This window comes from Nycticebus coucang, chromosome 14 (genome assembly GCF_027406575.1).
Source record: "Nycticebus coucang isolate mNycCou1 chromosome 14, mNycCou1.pri, whole genome shotgun sequence".
NCBI classification, from domain to species: domain Eukaryota; kingdom Metazoa; phylum Chordata; class Mammalia; order Primates; family Lorisidae; genus Nycticebus; species Nycticebus coucang.
The window spans coordinates 8263544-8283829 of NC_069793.1; positions in this window are offsets into that span (position 1 = coordinate 8263544).

Here is a 20286-nt window from a genome sequence, read left to right on the forward strand (position 1 = left end):
GCAGTCGAAACAACACCCAGTTCCCTATGGATGTATGTTGATGTTCTTTATAGCTTTTTAAAATTTATAAGCAATATGACAATAAAATAATTGTTTTAACATACCATTTCATAGAAGGGCAGCTGTCAGTAGAAGTGGACCTTCAACGTCAAGGCTGCATGTGGGGCTGCTGCCGGGGCCTGAACTGCCCTGGGCCAGGTTCTACCTGCAGCAGCCCCCAGTGAGAGACCCTGCTCACCCCTCAGCTTTTCTTGCAGAGTAACCTGTCAAGTTTTGGTTCTTTGTTAATATATTAGTGAATAATGGTTATCATTTTAGCTTTATTGGTATTTTCTTTGTTACGAGTGAAGCTGAACATCTTTTCATATGTGGCAAAGTGATTTTTACAGATCTTGGTTTCTAAATGCTGTTCTCCAGAAAAAGGAACTAGATATCATTGGAGAAATGGGTGATTCTGGGTCTGGGACAGGGAAAATGCCAGATGAGCCTCGAGCATCTTATAGCATCAGAAGTAAGGAGGTGCTAAAAACAAAACAGAAGCAACCCACAACCATGGGGGTTAATGTCAAAAGGTCACAGAACCAACTAAAAAAGCTCCCAGTGGGCTGGGCAATGTGGCTCATGTCTGTAATCCTAACATTCTGGAAGGTTGAGGTGGGCGGATTGCTTGAGCTCAGGAGTTTGAGAACAGCCTGAGCTACAGTGAGCCCTCATCTCTACTAAAAAATAGAAAAATTAGCTGGGTGTTGTAGTGGGCACCTGTAGTCCCAGCTACTCAGGAGGCTGAGGCAAGAGGATCGACTGAGCCCAGGAGTTTGAGATTGCTGTGAGCTATGACCCCAGGGCACTCTAGCCCTGGCAACAAAGTGAGACTCTGTCTCAAAGAAATAAAAACCTCCCAATGACCTAAGCTAAAACGATTTGAGCAGCAAAATAAATAACGTAGTGTTGGACTAGAGCCCAAAATGTAAAATAAATACACATAAATCTACACTGATATAAATAAATGATTGAATAAATAAAAAAATAAATAAATAGGGTGAGCAGTTCTGAAACAGAGTGACTGAGTTGCCCCACAGTCAGGCCCTCCGTCTCCACTAGGACGCACTGTCTGCTGGGAGCTGCTTTTCAAATGGTGGACACTTCCTGCTGCTGAGGCCTTGCTCACAAGCTCATTCTGCAGATCTCCTATCCAGACTTTGCAAATATACTACGTGGCTCCTATACCTACCACGGACAGCTCTACCACCAGGGAATCTGCAGGGGACATGGCCTAAGTGGCACAGTTACGTGATCTGGCACCTGCACCTTCTAGAGAGAGATCCCTTTCTTGTTCTTAGATCCAATAAAAACTGGCACTTTCTAAGTAATCTGACAAATGGGTCATAGCAGTATTTCCAAGTGTGTCACACATCGTCTCCAAAGTCCAAAGAGGTTCATGAAGGCTTCTTCAATGGTAGTGGAGGATGCAGGCTGAGGAACTTGTACCCTGATTTGGAGTTAATGTCTGAGGATGACCCACACCACTGGATCTCAAAGAGCTGCACTGATATAGCAGATGGTGAGCCACGGAGGGTTTATCTCCCACCCTCATGATGCATGGTATTGTACAAGGGCATCTTGGGGGACTTTCTACTTCCTGTTGACCAGGTCTGATTACTGTGACTAAGGTCCCTGAAAATCTGTACTGCTGTCTACTCTGTACTGCAATCACTTCTTATGCACCTTCCTGATAGAATTTGAAAGGGTACTCTTACCACATCAACAGCTTTATACCAGATTCCAGAGGCCATGTTGATCTGTTCTACTGAAGAGGTAACAGGTGGGAACAGCCCCACTTGGGGCTCCCATTTGGCTAGGTTTAAATGGTTCATCATCATCTGCTATGATTCAAACAATTTTTGGAAGGGTCATACTGGTGAATTAGACAGGGATAGAGTAGGGACCGCCTTCCCAGCATCCTTTAAGCGATTAAGGGGACAGAGATCTCTGCCATGGTCCTCACGCTTAGCATCCTTCCGAATTTTCTGCCTTGTTATTAGATCCACCCTAAACAAGCACTCAGGGACTGAAGAAATGCCCACAGATGGCTCTCCAGGCTCATCAGCTCCCTGAAAGATAGACTTGGCCTAGGACGTCATCTGTCACGTGGCTTCCACACACCCCACTCTAACAAGGGTGTCATGATGGAATTTTAGGGTCCCTGGTATTAGTGTCAGTTCTAATCCTGTATCCAACAGTCCTTGAAAGACCTGGCGTTTCCCCCTTGCTAGGTTAAAAGTTATTCTGATAGAGGACTGAAGAGGAAGGCCTGGAAAATACCACTGTGTGGACTTCAGGGTCGTTTCTCAAGGGGATCTCTCTTCCCTTCAGTCTACAGGCTCTGATTCTGAACACTGGCTCAGGTCTGGATATTGGGGAAGGGATCATGATTTGTCCATCAATTTGGCTGACCACAGTCTTCTGCTCACACATGCTTATCCTTTTCTCGTTACAGAAATCAAGACCTGTTGGCTGTCCCTCTCCTTGGCCTCTAGAAAGACTGTGGCCTGTCATCCATCACCATGGATCCCCCCGTCAGGCTTCCAGTCACCTGTCTGGCCTTGCTGCCCATTTTGGGGACTGCATTATCTTACCTCTGATGGTTAAGTGAGGTGCATGGTCTTGGCTGCTTTGGGCCCTGTCTTCCTGTGCTCACTAAGCAATCCAGTTCCGTAGCAGAGTCTCCTGGCATCAGCTCTGTCCTACAGACAATGGCCGTAACTGAGCTCGTTGGCGATAACTAGGCTTCCTTCACTGTGAGTTTCTCACAGCCCTTCCCCTGGGAACACAGCAAGAGAGGGAATTCTCACTCTTTCCTGATAACTTCATTCCAGCGCTGCACCTTCTGAGCTGTTTAACCCCTTCCTTAATCATCTGCCAAGGTAATTCTGGCATTGCCTCTTCATTTACTGTAAGCCAGTGTTGTTGTCACCCCCCAGATGACCGCCCAGCAGAGTCTTAGTGGCTGCCTAAGGTACCCTCGTCATGACGTAGAATCCTGAGTCTTGGGGCAGCTCCCTTTTATCAGTAAACTCTCTAGCCCACCCTTCAGTGAAGAAGGCGGCCTCTCAAGGGCCCTAGGCCTATGTGATGAGGGGGCCTTGATTCTAACTCCTCGCTTTCTGTGGGCTCCTGTCTCCAGTCCCCATGTGGCCCTAAAAACCAGAGGACTGGGCCACCAGCACCCTTTGCTTATACTTACCACTCAGGCTTTCTCTTCCTTTCCCCTTTCCATTCCCTGGAATACCTTTTACCTTCTTGCAAGACCAACTGTACATCTAAAAGGGTGCTCATGGGGTGGCACCTGTGGCTCAAAGGGGTAGGGCACCAACCCCATCTGCCGAAGGTGGCGGGTTCAAACCCAGCCCCGGCCAAAAAAACTGCAAAAAAAAAAAAAAAATTGCTCATGATTTAACAGCATTTGTATCCACTTCATAGTTTTTCTGCTGTCGCTATTATTTTCAGAATACCAAGTCTTGGTATTGTAGGAAGCAGAACCCCTCGTAGTTTCTTGTTTCTAGTTTCTATCACACAAACACACATAAAAATTGGCTGTTGCCGAACAAATAGAACAGCAGTTTGCATTCTAGCATGCTCCAAACAATTAAATTACTTCTCTCCTCTCCACTCCTTGCTGCCCAGAGCTTTAGGGGAATTAATTTGGGATTTTGAAGCAGCATGTAAATTCCTGAGGGGGGTGGGATGAAAATCATGGTGATGGGGGTGGGGCGCATGCCGGCTGCACCGCCCCCAGCCACCAAATAGAATCTGTCTGCTTTTGATTTGTGCTTTCTTTATTGCTTCTGTTTGTAAACATTTAGTTTTATTTGCTTATAGATTTTTGTGGTTTATTTTTTCCCCTTCTTGTGCAACTTGCTTTTGCGTGTGATGTGAGCTAGGATGCCAGCCATCCTCCCCCACCTCGCTGGCCGATTGTCCTGCTGCTATTTCTAAAGACAATCCTGCTCCTGCCCGTCAAGTGTGATACATAATTACTCCTGGGTAGGTGGCTCTGGTCCACTGCCGTGCTGCTCATCCGTGTGCAGAATCAGTAGGAGTGCATTTGGCTGCAAGGAGCAGAAAAAGAACCCCCAGCCAGCCACACTTTAGACAGATGGGGGTTTCTTTTTCACATGTAACAGTATGACCAGAAAGGACAGTTTCTGCTTTTGGTTCAGAAACCAAAGTGTCTGAGTGGTAAGAGTCTCTTTAGTATGCTAACAGTGCGGCCACCAGGGACCAGACTCTTCGCTCTTTTCATTCATCCTCTTAACTGTTCTGTCACCTCCTGGGCACAGATGGCCACTGTGGCACCAGCCTCCACCTCTGCTCTCGGGACAGTAGGGTGTGGGGTGTCAGCAGCTTCTACCCATTTCATCAGGAAGTGCAGGGTTTCCCAGGCACCCCCATTCCCCCAGCAGCCCTAGCGAACTTCTGCTTGTGCCTCCTAGGCCAGCACAGCCACCATTTGCTTCCCCTAATTGTAAGGAAAGCTGAGAAAGTGGGTGACTGGGCTGTCCTGGGTGACTTACAACAATGGTGATTTCTGTGGGCTGGGGATGAGAGCAGCAGGGCTCCAGACCAGTCTCAGGGCTTACATACCACCGCATTATTGTCTTCTGAGAAAATTTTGTGCCTTGAGAGTACTTTTGTAGGGAAAAAACAGATAGAAGCTAGAACTCCTGGATGTGGCCAAGTGCATCCCAGGGAGCCTGTGGGAAGTGAGGTGCATCAGCCTTTCCCAGCAAGACTGATGGCCACACTGGGCCTCACAGAGAGAAGGTGGGGGGCTTGACATGCCTCACAGAGGTGGTCAGGTGGGGCGGAGTAGGGAGGGGGATACAGAAGGACATTGTAACATTATGACATCGTAAGAAAACCGAATGTGGTCTCTGCCCCTGGGTCCTGGCACACAGCCCCAAAACCCATGGAATGTGCAGAGTGCTAAGAGTGTCTTTAGGGTGCTAATGAGATGGTTGCAGAGCTGGGGCCCCTAGAGAGCCTCTGGGTGGAGGCCAGTCACCAGAGAGACCAAGACGTGATTAGAAGTTGGGACTTTCAGCCTCACCCCCAACCTCTGGGGAGAGGATAGGGGCTGAAGGTTGAGATGATCTCCAAGGACCACTCTATTCAGTCATGCCTGTGTAATGAAGCCTCCAAATGGAAAGAAAGAGAACTACTGATACAACAAGACGGACCAATCAACAGACACAGGCCGAGGTGGGGGCCAGACTCAGGAATGCAGCCTGTGTGACACTGCATGTAGGAGGCTCAACAGGCAGAACTAACCTAGGGTGACAGGAGCCAAAGTAGTGGCTCACTTGGCTGGGGAGGGGCACAGCCCCTGGGAGGAGGCAGGGGCGCCTTCCGGGGCTGCACAGGTTCCAAATCGCAATCTGGGTGGTGCAGACGTGTGTAAAGGCCTTTTGCACTGAGTGAACACTTGATTATTAATGTGTGTGAGTTACTTCTCTACAGGAAATGAAAGAAAAAGGTGGGAGAGAGAAATCCCACATTCTTTGAACAGTACATGTCTTACCAGCAGGAAAACATTTTGAAATTTTAAGCTAATTTTCCTCATTCTTTCCTGCCCCTCCCTTTCCTTTCCCCCTCCCTGACCCAAGCAGAAGCTGGAAACTTCAACTTGCCCACCTGGGGATGGAGTGTGACTGCAGACAGTGAGGCTGGATGGGTGGGAGGTTGGGAGGGTGGACAGACAGAAGGAGATTTAAAGGAAAAGAGATGAGTAAGAAGGAAGCTTCCCCACCTCCATAGCAGATTCTGCAGCCTGGGGATAGGAGGAAGGATGGAAAGGTGAACCCGTCTTTCCAAGAGAGCCCCTCAGGAAAGTAAAGAAAGGGAGGATCCCAGCGCTGCAGGCTTGTCGGAGGCTGTCCAGACGTCCCACAAGGGGCTGCCAGGGGCCATAGCCTGCTGAGGCCTGCTGATGTGATGTGGCCTGGGAACCATGACCTCAGGGTAGGCACAGCCTGGAGATGACAGCTCAGGATCTCAGTGCCAATGGACTGCAGAGCCCCAGGTGAGAGGAGAAATCCATCAGTGCCCATCTTGACCATTAGCTAGAGAAAACTGGGCAACGGTGTAAGGTAAGATGTGGATGTGGGTTCTGTGAGCAGCCCGTTTTAAGCAAGAAAGCCCTTGATCACAGTCTCATTTCGGATCTAATTGGTGCCGGCCAGATGTCTCCTCAGGTATCAAGTGTTGCTCACACCTGTAATCCAGCACTTTGGGAGGCTGAGGTGGAAAGATCACTTGAGCCCAGGAGTTTGGGGCTGCAGTGAGCTATAATCACACCACTGCACTACAGCCTGAGCAGCAGAGTGACACCCCGCAAAAAGAAAAAAGAATTTAACTGGCCTTTGTTCCTAGTTCCCAGGAATAACACTCTAAATCAGGGGTCCTCAAACTACGGCCCACAGGCCACATGCGGCGGTGTGATTGTATTTATTCCCATTTTTTTTTTTTTTTTACTTCAAAATAAGATATGTGCAGTGTGCATAGGAATTTGGTCATAGTTGTTTTTTTTTTAAACTATAGTCTGGCTCTCCAAAGGTCTGAGGGACAGTGAACTGGCCCCTTGTTTAAAAAGTTTGAGGACCCCTGTGAATTCCAACTAATAATCGTACCCTTGTTATTCATCCAAGATCATACCTGAGTTTATGCTGAGGTGATAAGATGGGCTCCCGGACAGCTTCCAGATGGGGGCTGCTACTGGGAAGGCCAACCATGTGATTAGAGGGCTACAGTTCTGAGACCACTGGGGAGGGAAAGGGGGGAGCTGGAGACTGAGTTCAACTACCCATAATTTAACCAACCATGCCAGCATCATGAAACTCCAGCAAGATCTCTGGACACTGAAGCTCGGTGGAGCTTCCTGGTTGGTGAACGCCTGGATTTGCCAGGTAGGGCAGGCGCCTGATTCCATGGGGAGGAGCATGGAAGTTCTTCATTCCAGACCCCCGCAGACCTCACCCTAAATACGTCTTTTCATTTGGCCCGTCCTGGTCTCTGCCCTTTGTAATAATACTGTAATCATAAGGACAGCACTGCCCTGAGTTTGGTGAGTTGTTCTAGCAATTTATTGAAGCTGAGGGGATTGTGGGAATCCCCAAATTTGTAGCTAGGCAGAAGTGCAGGTGGCCTGGGGACCCTCTGAACTTTTGGCCGGTATCTGAAGAAGGGACAGTCTTCTTGGGAACCATGTCCTTAAACCTCTGGAGTCTGACACTAACTCCAGGTGGTTGTATTAGAATTCAGTGGCCACACACCAGTTGGAGCTGAAACAGAATATTAAGAAAAGTCGTGCAGTAGAAGCAAAGCAGTGTGCTTCAGAAGGAAAGCCCAAGTCTATCTGAGAGATCATTTTAACACAGGGACATTTAGAATCGAGTATGACAATGATGCAGAGGGTCAGACGATAGCATTTGTATTTTTGTGTTAAGTTTGGAAATATACATCTCTGGCATTTATGAAGTTTAAGAGATTTGGCATATTTGGGTGTTAACATCAGACTTGTGATTCTAATTTTAAATGGGCTCTTGAGTCATTGATTTCGACCTGTGATTGCGAGTTGAAATCCTACTAAGTTGGTAAACAGTTTTTGAATATTTAAAAATTACCATAATTGTACATTTCATGTATTTAATTTGTAAGGATCACATAAGAACTTGGGAAGATTTGTTAGATAATTGAAAAACTTAGAAAACTGAATATAATAAACTTTGATTGCAGCTTAAAAATGTTTAAAGGAGTTTAATTAACTAAGTAGGTAAGTGGTGCAAACATTAATCAAAGTTCTCCCTAAAAATGATTGTTAAAATTTGCTGGATCTATTCATAGAATAAGATCTGTAAGCTGGATTTGAAAGCTCCAGGCAGTGGGGGTGGAGGGAGACAGGCAGTCGCTGTCCAGTGGGTAGGAAGTTTCGGTTTATGAGATGCAGACATCCCGAGCTCTTCTGTACCATGTTGTGCCTGCTGGTAACAGTGCTGTGTAGTACACTTAAAATTTGTGAAGCAGGTGGATCTCATGCTAAGTATTCTTACCATAATAAAAAAAAAGTTGGTGGGAGGGCGGCGCCTGTGGCTCAAAGGAGTAGGGCACCGGACCCATATGCTGGAGGTGATGGGTTCAAACCCAACCCTGGCCAAAAACTGCAAAAAAAAAAAAAAAAAAAAAAAGTTGGTGGGATAAAGATTGAGGAAGAATTAGAGCTTAAAAACCAGCTTTAAATACCAAACTACCTGTCGGGCTCAGTGGCTCACACCTGTAATCCCAGCACTTGGGAGGCCAAGGCAGGTGGACTGCCTGAGCTCACAGGTTCGAGACCAGCTGAGCCAGAGCGAGACCCTGTCTCTAAAAAATAGCTGGGTGTTGTGGTGGGCACCTGTAGTCCCAGGCACTTGGGAGGCTGAGGCAAGAGGATCACTTGAACCCAAGAGTTAGAGGTTGCTGTGAGCTATGACGCCACGGCATTCTACCAAGGGTGACCAAGTGAGACTCTGTCTCAGTAAATAAATAAATACCAAACTACCTAAAAAGTCTTTGCTCAAAATTTGCCCTCAAGAACCCCCAAAACATTCACTGAAGCTGGATCAGAAGTGAAACCGAGGTCAAACCCCAAGCTTGTACCACTCTAGATGAAGATGCCATCTAGATGCCAGTGCTGGAGGCCAGGACTTGACTAAGTGCTCTGGTATACAAGCATTACTGCAGGCTCTGGCGACAGACCCCATCACGTGCTTGGAGAATTATGACACTTCTCAGTCAGCCCAGCCACTCAGTGCTGGAAACGGTCACTTGTCTCCCTTATGTTTTTATATTATTCTGTAAGTTAAGCTTTAATAAAGAAATGGTTTTTTATTCTAGAATAATAAAATGGGAAACTGCTGATCCTGAGAGTTTTGGACTCTGTGGTCGTCACCTGAGTCTGTCCACTGAGCATTCGACTTCAGCTGAGTGGCCTTGGGCCTGGAGGTCTTCAACCCCAAAACAGCCATCAGGCTAGTCTGCAGTACCCTAAGGGTCACAGAAGCATCACAGCCCCATGCCTGCAGCCTCTGTAAAAACAAGTAGCACAGCCCCGGCCACCTGGTCATCAGAGCCTCTGGCTTCTTGGCGGGGCGGGGGGAGGCCATGATTGGCAGAATGACACCCCTGAAGAAAGTCCTAGTCTCTGGAACCTGTAAATACTACCTTATACAGCAACAGAGACTTTGCAGATGTGATTAAGTTAAGGTTCTTGGGATTAGGGGAGATTATCCTGGATTATCCAATGGTCCCTGAATATAATCACAAGTTCCCTTCCTAGACGGAGGTGGTGGCAGGGGGAGACTAGGTGAGAGGGGGCTGAGTGGACGCTGAAGCAGGAAGCTCTGTGCTAAGCGCAGGGAGCCAGCCCCAGACCTGGTACAGAACACAGCTTCTCCCCTAGAGCCTCTGGAGGGCACAGGTCCCTGCTGCCACCTTGGTTCCAGCCCAGTGACACTGGCTTTGGACTTCTGGACTCCAGATCATGAGAGAATACAATTGTGTTGTTTTAAGCCACTGCTCAGTGGTAGTGGTTACAGCAGACACAGCTGCCCAGAGCCTGCCTTGCTCCACTCACCTGGATGCCTGGGCTGCATGGCCTTCCTGACCTCTTGGACTGAGCCATCATCTTCTCTGGCAGACTGCTGACATCTCACCATCTGGTTGAGAACTTCTCGGCATCTGTCCTGGATCACCGATGCTGGTTCCTGAACTTGACAATGACATCCTCCCCTGCATGCCAAGCAGTTTCCATCTCAGTGCCTTCCTGGGGGTGGGGTCTTCATCCTCATCACAGGCTTACAGAAGAAGCCAGAGAAAAGAGGCTGCTGTCCCTGTGCCCACAGTGGCAGATTTTATACCACCCTGAGTCTGCTGCTGCTGCAGGACATGGAGCCTGCGGACGGCTGGTGTGTGACAAGAATCTTGCCTCCACCATCACCACTGAAGTGAGAGGCCCCTGACACCCTACGGGCTGTGGCTGCTTTGGTAACCCCCATGCCTTCCGGCTCAATATGCCCCCCACAGGGGTCTGTCTGTCTCTAGGGGTGTGGAGTCAGGTACAGCAGGGTGGAATTCATTCAGCAAATATGACTTGTCTTCTATACAAGCCTAGCTCTGTTCTCTTACACAGCAACATGGTGGGTCAAAACACAAGCCCTGGAATCAGATGACCTGGGCTCAAATCTTGGCCTGGCCAGCTTTGGGCTGTGTGACCTTGGGCAAGTTACTAGTCTTCTCTGTGCCTCAAATAATAGCAGCATCCACTTTGCTGCTCTCCAACAGCTCTTCAACAGGTGGGGATATGCTCAGTGCAGCACTTGGCACACACAGGCTCAGGCTCACTCAGCATAAGTCAAGTGCAAGGGTGGCAGAAGAGGCAGACACGGGAGTCAGTACAGCTTAGTTGGAGGTGGGAAGGGTCCCCCGCAGCCTTGGGGTGGGACGAGCTCTGTGAGAGTGCTGGCTGAGGGTAGGTAGACAGTGGGGCGGAGTTGTGCCCAGCAGGCAAGAGCTCACCAGGCTGGGACACAGACAGGCACAGTGTCAGTGTGGCTGGTGGGAGAGAGGGAGTGAGGGCCAAGGCCAGCCAGAGCTCCAGGCCCAAAGGAGAGCAGTCATCCGGCCTAAAGGAGCATCGGGGAGGGGCTGGGTTGGCCAGAATGTAACTTCCAACAAAGGCGGGAAAGGCAGCCCGAGCTGTCAAGAGACGGCCAGGTGGGCGCTGCCTCTCTGTGCTCCAGATCACAAGGGGACTCGCGGAAATGGACTCTCTCCTGCTCCTTCCACAGAAGATTCAAGTCTCCTGCCTTTTCAATGGGGCCAGGTCTGTGATTCCTGGACCTTAAGCAGTGGCACCACCCCTGATCACAGGTAGGCAACAGGCAGGGTGACTGGCAGGCAGCCATCTGTCGGCAGGCGAGACCTGTGGGCTTTGTCCTCTGCCATCGATGTGGCTGGCTCAGGGAGGCTGGTGTCGCTGCGGCTCCCTGCTGGTGGCTGTTGCGTGCAGCACCTTCTGTCTCGCTTCCCTGCTTCCCGGAGGCAGTGGCTGTGGCTAGGGCGAGAAGGGACCCTCTGCCCCTCTGTGAGCCTGCAGGTGGGCACATCCTGGGCCTGGTATTGGGGCTGTGGATCTTTCACTTTGACACTATCTCAGTCTGATTCTGCTGCTATAACAGAATATCTGAGACTGGGTAACTCATAAAGAAAAGAAATTAATTTCTGACAGTTCTGGAGGCTGAGAAGCCCAACCTCAAGCTGCCAGCCATGTACCGGCCCAGAGGCGTCCAAGGTGGTGTCCAAGGCAATCTGCTGGGGTGTGGGAAGCAAAGTCAGAACTGCCGCTTCTATGTATTTTTAGCTCATTCTTTTAAATTTCAAAAATATCTTTTTGAATTATATTATATAGTATCTTTTATATTTAATACATTAGAACACGGGTATAAGTACACGTTACATAAAATGGTGGCAGTAATTGTTTTAAAATATTTATTTTTGACAATGAATAAAGAACATTGTTCTACCATTAACCTAATTGACAAGTATTTATTGATCACCTACTGTGTGCAAAGAGCTGTGCCAGATGCTGTGGGGGTTTTACACAGACAGAGGACCAGTATAGTCATTGGCAGGGCAGTTAGACGTGCTGAGTCTGGATGCCAAGCTGGGAGGATATTTGTAGCTTGTCATAGCCGAGAATATAAAAAGCAGCTGCAAATCAAGAAGAAGGAGCCGACAGCCTAGGGGGGCGCCCGGCAGAGGAGCTGTTCCATAGCGGCTCAGCCAGGGCCACCGTGTAAGGCGACCCTCTCACATCAGAAGAGAGCTGCGGGTTAAAGGAACACAGAGAAGCCGAGCCCCACCAGTGTGCCGGTGAGGGAGCTGGCAGAGCGGCTGTAGTGACAGTGACAGCTTCAGAATCATAAACACTGGCAGCCTCCAAGCTGACCACACATCTTCTGGAAATTTCCCTACAATTATCCCCACCTGGGGAAGACCGTCCACATGTGTCCCCATGGCAGGTGGGTCAGGAAGCTCTCTCTGTACTGAGGTGGAAAGAGAGCCAAGGGATCGTGCTAGTGGGAACAGCAAGGGGTACGTTTTCTATTAAAAAAGAAAGAAAAAAGAATTTACACACGCACATATAGACAACCCCCTGCAAAGCAGGCTGCAGGTGGGGGAGGAAGGACCAGTGCCTTCTTTGGGGGCAGAGCCCTGGCTGGGAGGAGATGTGAGCAGGAAGGCCCAGCTGGGACCCAGAGAGCCCTGCTCTAGGCCTCCATCGCTCGGGCCTCAAGTCCTTGTTGGGAGGGAATAACGCCCCCCACCCCCAAATCCTGGGGGGCTGATGTCAGGTTGACATAAACCCAGTATCTCTTGCTGCCACTTATGGGGGTTTCTCCATGAGCCAGGTTCTTTGGTCAGGCTTCACTTAAATTATCTCAGGAAAGCTCACAATAGCTGGTCAAAGGGCTACATTTTTGCATCTCTATTTGCAAGGTGGCAGAAAGTGAGGCTTAAAGAAGTGAGACGATCAGCCCTTGTCCCCCATTAACACAGCAGAGATTTGCCCCAAGTTCCTGAATTCCAGCCAAGTTCCTATTCTTGTGACTATGAAACAGCAAACACAGAAGCCCCTGGACCACCTTGAGGGTCCCCTGAGGCAGCAGTTTTTGGAGCTGCCACCTCATACACTTATTCCTTGTCCCCATGGGCTGGTGCTATCTGCCCTTCTTCTGTCCTTCCAGGCCTTGGGAACGAAGTACCCCAGTGATGTGGCTCCAGCAGGGTGGGCCCCAGTGCTGTGCAGGGATGTGGTTGCTGAGAGAGCAGGGGGAGAGGGAAGGGAGGAGAGCGGATGGAGAAGCAATAAACAACTAGAAATCGAAAAAAAATTATTTTTGAGACAGAATCTCACTAGTTACCCTGGGTAGAGTGCTGTAGCATCATAGCTCACAGAAACCTCAAACTCTTGGTCTCAAGTGACCCTTTTGCCTCAGCCTCTCAAGTAGCTGGGACTAGGAGGCTGCCACGATGCCTGGCTAGTTTTGTTGTACTTTTAGTAGAGACAGGGTCTTGCTCTTGCTCAGGCTGGTCTTGAACTCTTGACCTCAGACAATCCACCTGCCTTGGCCTCCAAGGGTGCTAGAAATACAGGTGTGAGTCACCACACCTGGTTGGAAACCAAAAATTTTTAAGTGCTATTAACAATAACTTCAAAAACTAAAATACATGAGTATAAATCTAACAAAAATATGTAGTTTCTGGGTACTGAAACTATAAAATTCAGATGAAAGAAATCAAAAAAGACCTAAGTGTATGTACTCATGGAATAAGAGCTCAATGTCGTTAAGTCACCAGCTCTCATCTCCTAGTCTGCTTTCTTTGATCCTGCAGAACCTAGCACCCTCCTGGAGGGGCTGACAAGGCCTAGCTCCACCATGTTCTGTGGCCATGAACAGAAGCTTAGGGAAAGAGGTGTTGGTTTGTGATGACAGCAGTAATAGTCTTCGGGAAAAAATGTTTTCAAATAGTAGGTAAGTATATAAAGTCAAAAGTCAAGTTCTAGCTTGGTGCCCATAGCTCAGTGGTTAGGGTTCCGGCCACATACACCAGTGCTGGCAGGTTCGAACCTGGCTCAGGCCTGCTAAACAACAATGACAATAACAACAAAAAAATACCCGGGCATTGTGGCGGGCACCTATAGTCCTAGCTACTTGGGAGGCTCAAGCAAAAGAATTGCTTAAGCCCAAGAGTTTGAGGTTGCTGTGAGCTGTGATGCCGCAGCACTCCAGCAAGGCTGACAAAGTAAGACTCGGTCATCATCAACAACAAAAAAAGTCAAGTTCTTTCTGAAAACTTCCTTCATTTTATATTCACCAGGGGAACCACTGCTATCAAGTAGCTTAGTCCATATAACAAGGCCTTAAGGCCAGGACGCCAGACTTCTACTGTCTAGATTCAAGTCCTGGCTCCATCATTTATTGGCTGTGTGACCTTGGCAAATTTCTTAACCTCTCTGAGCCTTAATATTTCAGGTGTGAAATAAGGACTCAGTTTCATATTGGGCATCTTTATGTGCTCATTATGTAAAAGTCCCAATAGAAGTTAGCTTTATTTACAAGGCTCATACTTCATACAAAAAGTTTTATTTTCACAATTGTGAAAATAAGTGAAGACCAACCAAATGAGAACAAGCAAAAACTGTTTACTGAGAATTTGCTATAGCAGCGGAGTCACTGCAATCACTTGTTTGGCAGAGACTCAGAGGCAGGCGGGGTGGTAGGAAGGCCGTACATACAGTGAGGAAGGGGAGGCTCAGTCAGGTGTGTCCAGAAGCAGCTGCTGGCACCGAGGACGTCTAGTTAGTGTGACTCCTGAGGGTGTGTGTGTGCAGATCTGGCTTTCTTCGATTGGTCCTAAATTGGAAACCAGGACAATAATTAGAGAAACTGGCAATTACTGGCCAAGGCCCCGCTGTTTGGGCCCAGTTGATGCTGAGATTATGGCTTTGCTTCCTGGACTGGCTGCTGCAGGCCGTGCAAGGTTCTATTTTCATGTGGTCAGGCCTCCATTTGCACCCGCACTCTCATATCCACACTGCCCTGGGCTTGCCTTGTGCAAGCTTCTCCCTTTCTGTCCAGGGATGTGGGGCTGGGACACCCCGAGGCAGGCTCCCAACTCCAGGTCACCCTCCATCTCTGCACTGCCTCCAGCTTTGCCAGCTCTGGGGTGTCCTTGGGCTGAGCCCTGTGGGCTGTGCCGGGGCCACTTCCACCTCCTGAAGGCGCAGTCCGGGCCTGATACACCTGACCAGGCTGCTGCCCTGCCACTCGCATCTCTGTGGGTCACTGTGGCCACCTTGTACCACAGACTCTACCTGTGCCTTGGCAGAGCTGACATGCTTGTCACTACCTGGGTGCCCAGGTGAGCTGGCAGGGCAGGCAGGAGGGCGGCCACCACCTGAGCGGCTGGTGCTACTGCTGCCCTCGGTCCTCAGTCTCCCTCTCTCTTATTCAAGCTGCTTTCTGGATTGTGGGGCCCTGGGGTCCTCCTGTCTGGGTTCAACCCTGGCTCCATTATTTACCCTGTACCTACTGGTTTGCTCAAATTCCACAAAATGATTCAGCACAGCCCCTCCTGCTTGGTGGGACAGGACAGGTGGTGAAGCCACATTAGTAGAGCCAGGGCAACATCACCGGGGCAACAAGAAGTCCCCCCCTTGGGGTGGGGGCCGCCTAGGGTTAGGGGAGTCTGCCTTACCCTGGCAGAGGACCTGAGGTGACAGGAGGAGGAGGGCAGGGCACTCCCACAGGCTCCTTGACTTCCTATCCTCCGGTGCCCCAGGGTCCAGAGAGGGGCCTGGCTCTGTTTTACCAAGTCCAAGAACACATGTGTGCCCCTGCCAAAAGGCAGCAGGAGCCTGGGCCTGCAGCCACCAGATAGCCCCATATAAAACCAGCCCAGCCCTGCAGGCAGCTCCCCACCTCTCCCAGCTTTTCCTCTGCCCTCGGCAAGTGAGGTCTGGCTGGGCCGGGGCCTGGCTGCAGTGAGTTCCTGGCAGTGAGGGCGCTGGCCCTGAGGGGCAGGCGGTGTCAGAGAGGGAGTTAAATGTGCTTTCACATGGTAGCAGGTTTATTCCCATTTCCACTTTCTTTCAGGAGAATTCACTCAAGCGGGAGAATCTTCTTAAGCCCTGCTAATACCTCATTCTAAAAACAAAGAGAAAGCGGCCTCCAGCTCCGAGACCCAGCAGGCAGCTGCAGGCAGCTGGAACATTGGAAAGTTCGGCTTGTTTTCACAGGATGTATTTTTGTAGTTTTCTTCTATTTGAGGTACTGGGTTTCCGGTTATGGTAGTTGATATAAACATTCTGAGGAAAATAAATTATTAAGAAGTCAGTTCACTGAAAGAAAACCATGAATTAAATAATAGCATGAGTGATCTGACAGAAGCCAGCAAGGCTGTAAAAGGCAGAAGTTTGGAAAACGCTGCTCTGAGGCAGGACAATTATCACCTGCTGGGTCAGACACTCATTATTTTATTCCTGTGTCTTATTCTTGGGTTGTCCTGATGCCTTGAACCGGGGTCTGGAGGATTTTGGAAACTTGGAACACGTCTTAATTTATTAAGTATATACCACCTCATTTCATCTTTGTACTCTATGAGATCAGTCCACAACCCTGTTTTACAGAGGAGGAAACTGAGGCATAGAGAGATTAGCTATTAATAACTTCCCTGAGGCCAGCCAGCCTGAGAGTGACAGAGCCAGGCTTTGAACCCCACTGGCAGGCTGTGGGATCCGTGTGTGAGCACCCACTGTGGTCCCAGCAGCTCAGCCCTCGAGCTCAGCGGCACAGTGTCAGCACTGCGATTTTGTCCCCATGTAGCCTTTTCAAAGGCCTCAGCCCACCCGGTGCTGGCTGCCTCAGAGCCTTAGGGCTGTGGTGCCCCTGTGCAGCGCCATCCAATGTGCCTATGCTGAGGTACACGGGCACTACAGCACTGACCTGGGCCCCTGATGTGTGGGGACCAAAGAGACCAGAGTCCCCGGGGTGGAAATCCTGTCCTGGGCTGCTCTCTTGGCTGGTGTCTCCAGGTTGGGGGAAGCCAGCAGCATGGAGTGTGGCTGACATTGTTCTTTCAGGGCAGAGTTGAGGGAGTACTGGTCACTGGGGTGTGAAACAGTCACAGCTAGGCTGTCCTCCCAGAAGGGGCATTTGGAGAACGTTCCCATCTCTTTTCAGGATGACAACAGTGACGGGGGAGTGGGCCAGATATACGCTTGCTAGGGGAGCATCTTGCCTGGTTCTGAAGATCTGAGGGTCCCTGGAGAGCACTTCACCTCCCTCCCTCCCCATCGGCTGCTGTCCCTGAGTCCTTCCCGCACTGCAAGCTGGGGGCCTGGCCTCCTTCTCCCTGGGACTGAAGGCCTTGCCTGCCTAACACCACCCAGGATGCAGAGGATGGTGAGTGAGGCCCTAGGGGAGAAGGGGCTGAAGATGGGAAACATAGGGACAAGGTCCTGGTGACACAGTCCAGGGCAAGGGGCTTTTCTTTGCTGGCTGCAGAGAAAGCCCAGCGGTGCCAGAGTCCCTCGGGGCTGGGATGTCCCATCCTCAGTCTCCTGGAGGCTCCAGGTTCCTGTCTGCCCATGCTATGGATAGCAGGAGGCCCCCCCACCCCCTCAGGGAGCCCGGCCTGAGGAGCTGCAATCAGTGGCCCAGTGCCTCAGTGACTTCAGGTGTCATTCATGCCATATGGGACTCACCTGGCACTTGGGTTCACCAGCCACCTGGCCCTGTGCTGGCTTGGAGCCTTAAAGCCTGGGTACAAGTCCCTGACCACACCCCTACCTTTTCCATAGGGGCATTTGCCTTTTGTATTCATCGTTCCGGAAGCAGGAGAATGTCCGGAAGCAGAAGCCTTCAGGGGAAGAAGAGATTCATCAGGGGAACCCATTTTTGTCCTTCTCCTGGGGCCTCCTGGACACCTACGTTTAGACCTCCCTGCTCACCTTCAGGGTGCCCCCCAACCTGGGTCCCTGAAGGCTGGTCCCAGGGAGGGAGCACAGCCTGAACCCCTGTCCCAGCCCATCTCACAGCCACCTCCCCAGCTGCCCTTTCAGAAGGACAGAACAGCCTCCATGTCCCATTCCCTTGATCTGTTGGGGCCCTCTCTGCCCACAGATTGGCCCTGACCATGGCCTTGGGGGCTGAGGAAGGCTGATGTGCTGAAGAGAAATCAGGTTGCAGATGAACAGAAACAGCTAATAAAATACGAAATATCTAGTGTGCTGGGGCAGCTTCCTTCAGGCACTGGCGACACTGCAGTCCTCGTCAGTGTCACCCAAATAGGGAGTGACAAGGCATGGACCCCAGGCAGCAGCCTAATGTGCCTCACATGCGCCGAGTGGACAGCAGAGCCTGGGTCCCATGGAGGCAGCATCTGTACCAGCTCCCGTGAGCCTGGGTCTGTTAGCTTCTCTTAGCAAGGTCATGCCAAGGCCTGGCCAGGCAACTCCCTGGACCCCTCGAGGATGGTCAGGCACCTCCTTTATACTCGCATGTCCCAGCTCTTTAGCATTTCACCATCTTTCTGTGCTTGTCAAATCTGTACCAGTAGTGCTTATGTTTACTTGTGCAGTCGGTGCCCAAGTGCTTTACTTAGCCACAAAACAATCTATACGATAGATACCACTATTACACATTTTACATTGAAGGAAACTGAAGCACAGAGAGATTAACTCACTTGCCCAAGGTCACTGAGGTAGAACCAGATTCAAATCCGGGTAGTCTGGCTATAGAGCTTTTCTTAACTGCTGTGTTTGTCTGTTTTCTGGTCCGTTCCCCTCCAGACTACACTTTGCAAGGTCAGAGTCCATGTCTGTTTTATTCATCTTTACATCTGTAGTAACTAGCTGAGTGGCCAGGTCCTCAATAAAGATTTGCTGATTAAAATAAAGACCAAGGTCACCTATAAATTGCAGAAGTCACGGCAAGAACTTCATGTACAACTCCACCTCTATTCTTGGGGTTTAAACATTTCACCAGGTGTGTGTCAATTTTTCATTATATCTACTCAATAATTACTGGGACATTGCAATCTAAACATTTCATCCTTCTTCAGCTCAGAGATATTTTCTTTTCTTATTTTTTCTGTTACTTCAAGCCCTAAATTCAAAGTTTTCTCTAATTTAGGCAGATGTTGAAAACCTTCACTCAAACTTCATGTTTTTCATTTCCCCATCCTTTTTCTCTGTGTTCTGAGAAACCCCTTTGCGATGAACTTCCAGGTCAGTGTAACACTTTTATTATTCAACCAACTAATTAATGTTCCCAGAATTTGTTTGCAATTTTCAAAACTTAGCATGTTTCATTTCCCCACCAGCCTTTTTTTAAAAAATAGATATCCTCTTGAATTTCTCTGGAAATGTAAACTACGGGTATTTTACCTTTTTCATATGTTTATTGTATTACCTCACCTACCAAATGTATTGGTTCTTCTGTTTGTTGAGGTTCATGTCTCTTTCAGTGCATTGGAATTCCTTATATTTTTGGTGTTTGTTTAAAGATGAGGAGGTCTAGAAAAATCATTGGCTGCTGGAACGTCACCCAGAGGATTCTTAAATGAAGGAATTATTATTATTATTATTATTTGAGCCAGAGTCTCACTATGTCACCCTCGGTAGAGTGCCAGGGCATCACAGCTCACAGAAACTTCTAACTCTTGGGTTTAAGCAATTCTCTTGCCTCAGCCTCCCAAGTATCTGGGGCTATAGGCACCTGCCACGCTCTTGTTACAGTTGTTGTTGTTTAGTAGGCCTGGGCTGGGTTCGAACCTGCCAACCCCATTGTATGTGGCTGGCACCATGACCACAGAGCTACAGGCACTGAGCCAAAATGAAGGAATTTAGTTGGCGAAGAAGTGACTGAGAGATCTCAGTCCTTAGCTGTGTTAAGACCAATGAAGAGGAGAGTCTGAGATGCATCAGGGCAGGGGGCGTGTGTGTCAGGGAAAGAGAGAATGGTGGGGGTGGGGAAGATGTGTCTCTGGGCCTCCGCCTTTCTGGCTATCTCTGAAAAGAGCAAATCCTAGCGTGCTGTGGCAGGGCCAGCTCATCTCTTTTCCCTCACATGTCATTTTGTCTCTTTGTACCATTGCCTGATAGAAAGACTAGAAATGGATTTGACCAAGGCTCACTGCGAGCCTACTTTGAGACACAGTCCTTTCATTTATCCAGCAAGCACTGAATAGGCACTTCCAATGTGCCAGCACGGTCTGGGTACTGGTGCTGGGAACTTGAAGGAACTTATATTTCAATGAAATGCAGGTGCGTAAACAAGCATTCAGCTCCTCTCAGAAATCCCCTCTGAGGAGGCAGAACTTGGAACAGCTGTGGCTATGGAGAAGCCAAGTCAAAGTCAGGGATTCTCAAACTTTAGAGATTAGAGATCCACGTAGATTATGGTGGATCTTGGTAAATGTGGATTCTGACTCCTGAGGTCTCTGTTGGGGCCCAACCCAGGGGCTTTGGCTGTGGACCACGCCTTGAGTAGCAAGGGTGGAGGGAAGACACAGCCTCCTGCTACCCTGCCACCATGCTGTGGGTGTTGTGGGGACCTGTGGGAATCCCACTAAGAATAGAGCTGCCCCTGGTGCCTCTGAAGGAGGCCCTGACCCAACCCCAGG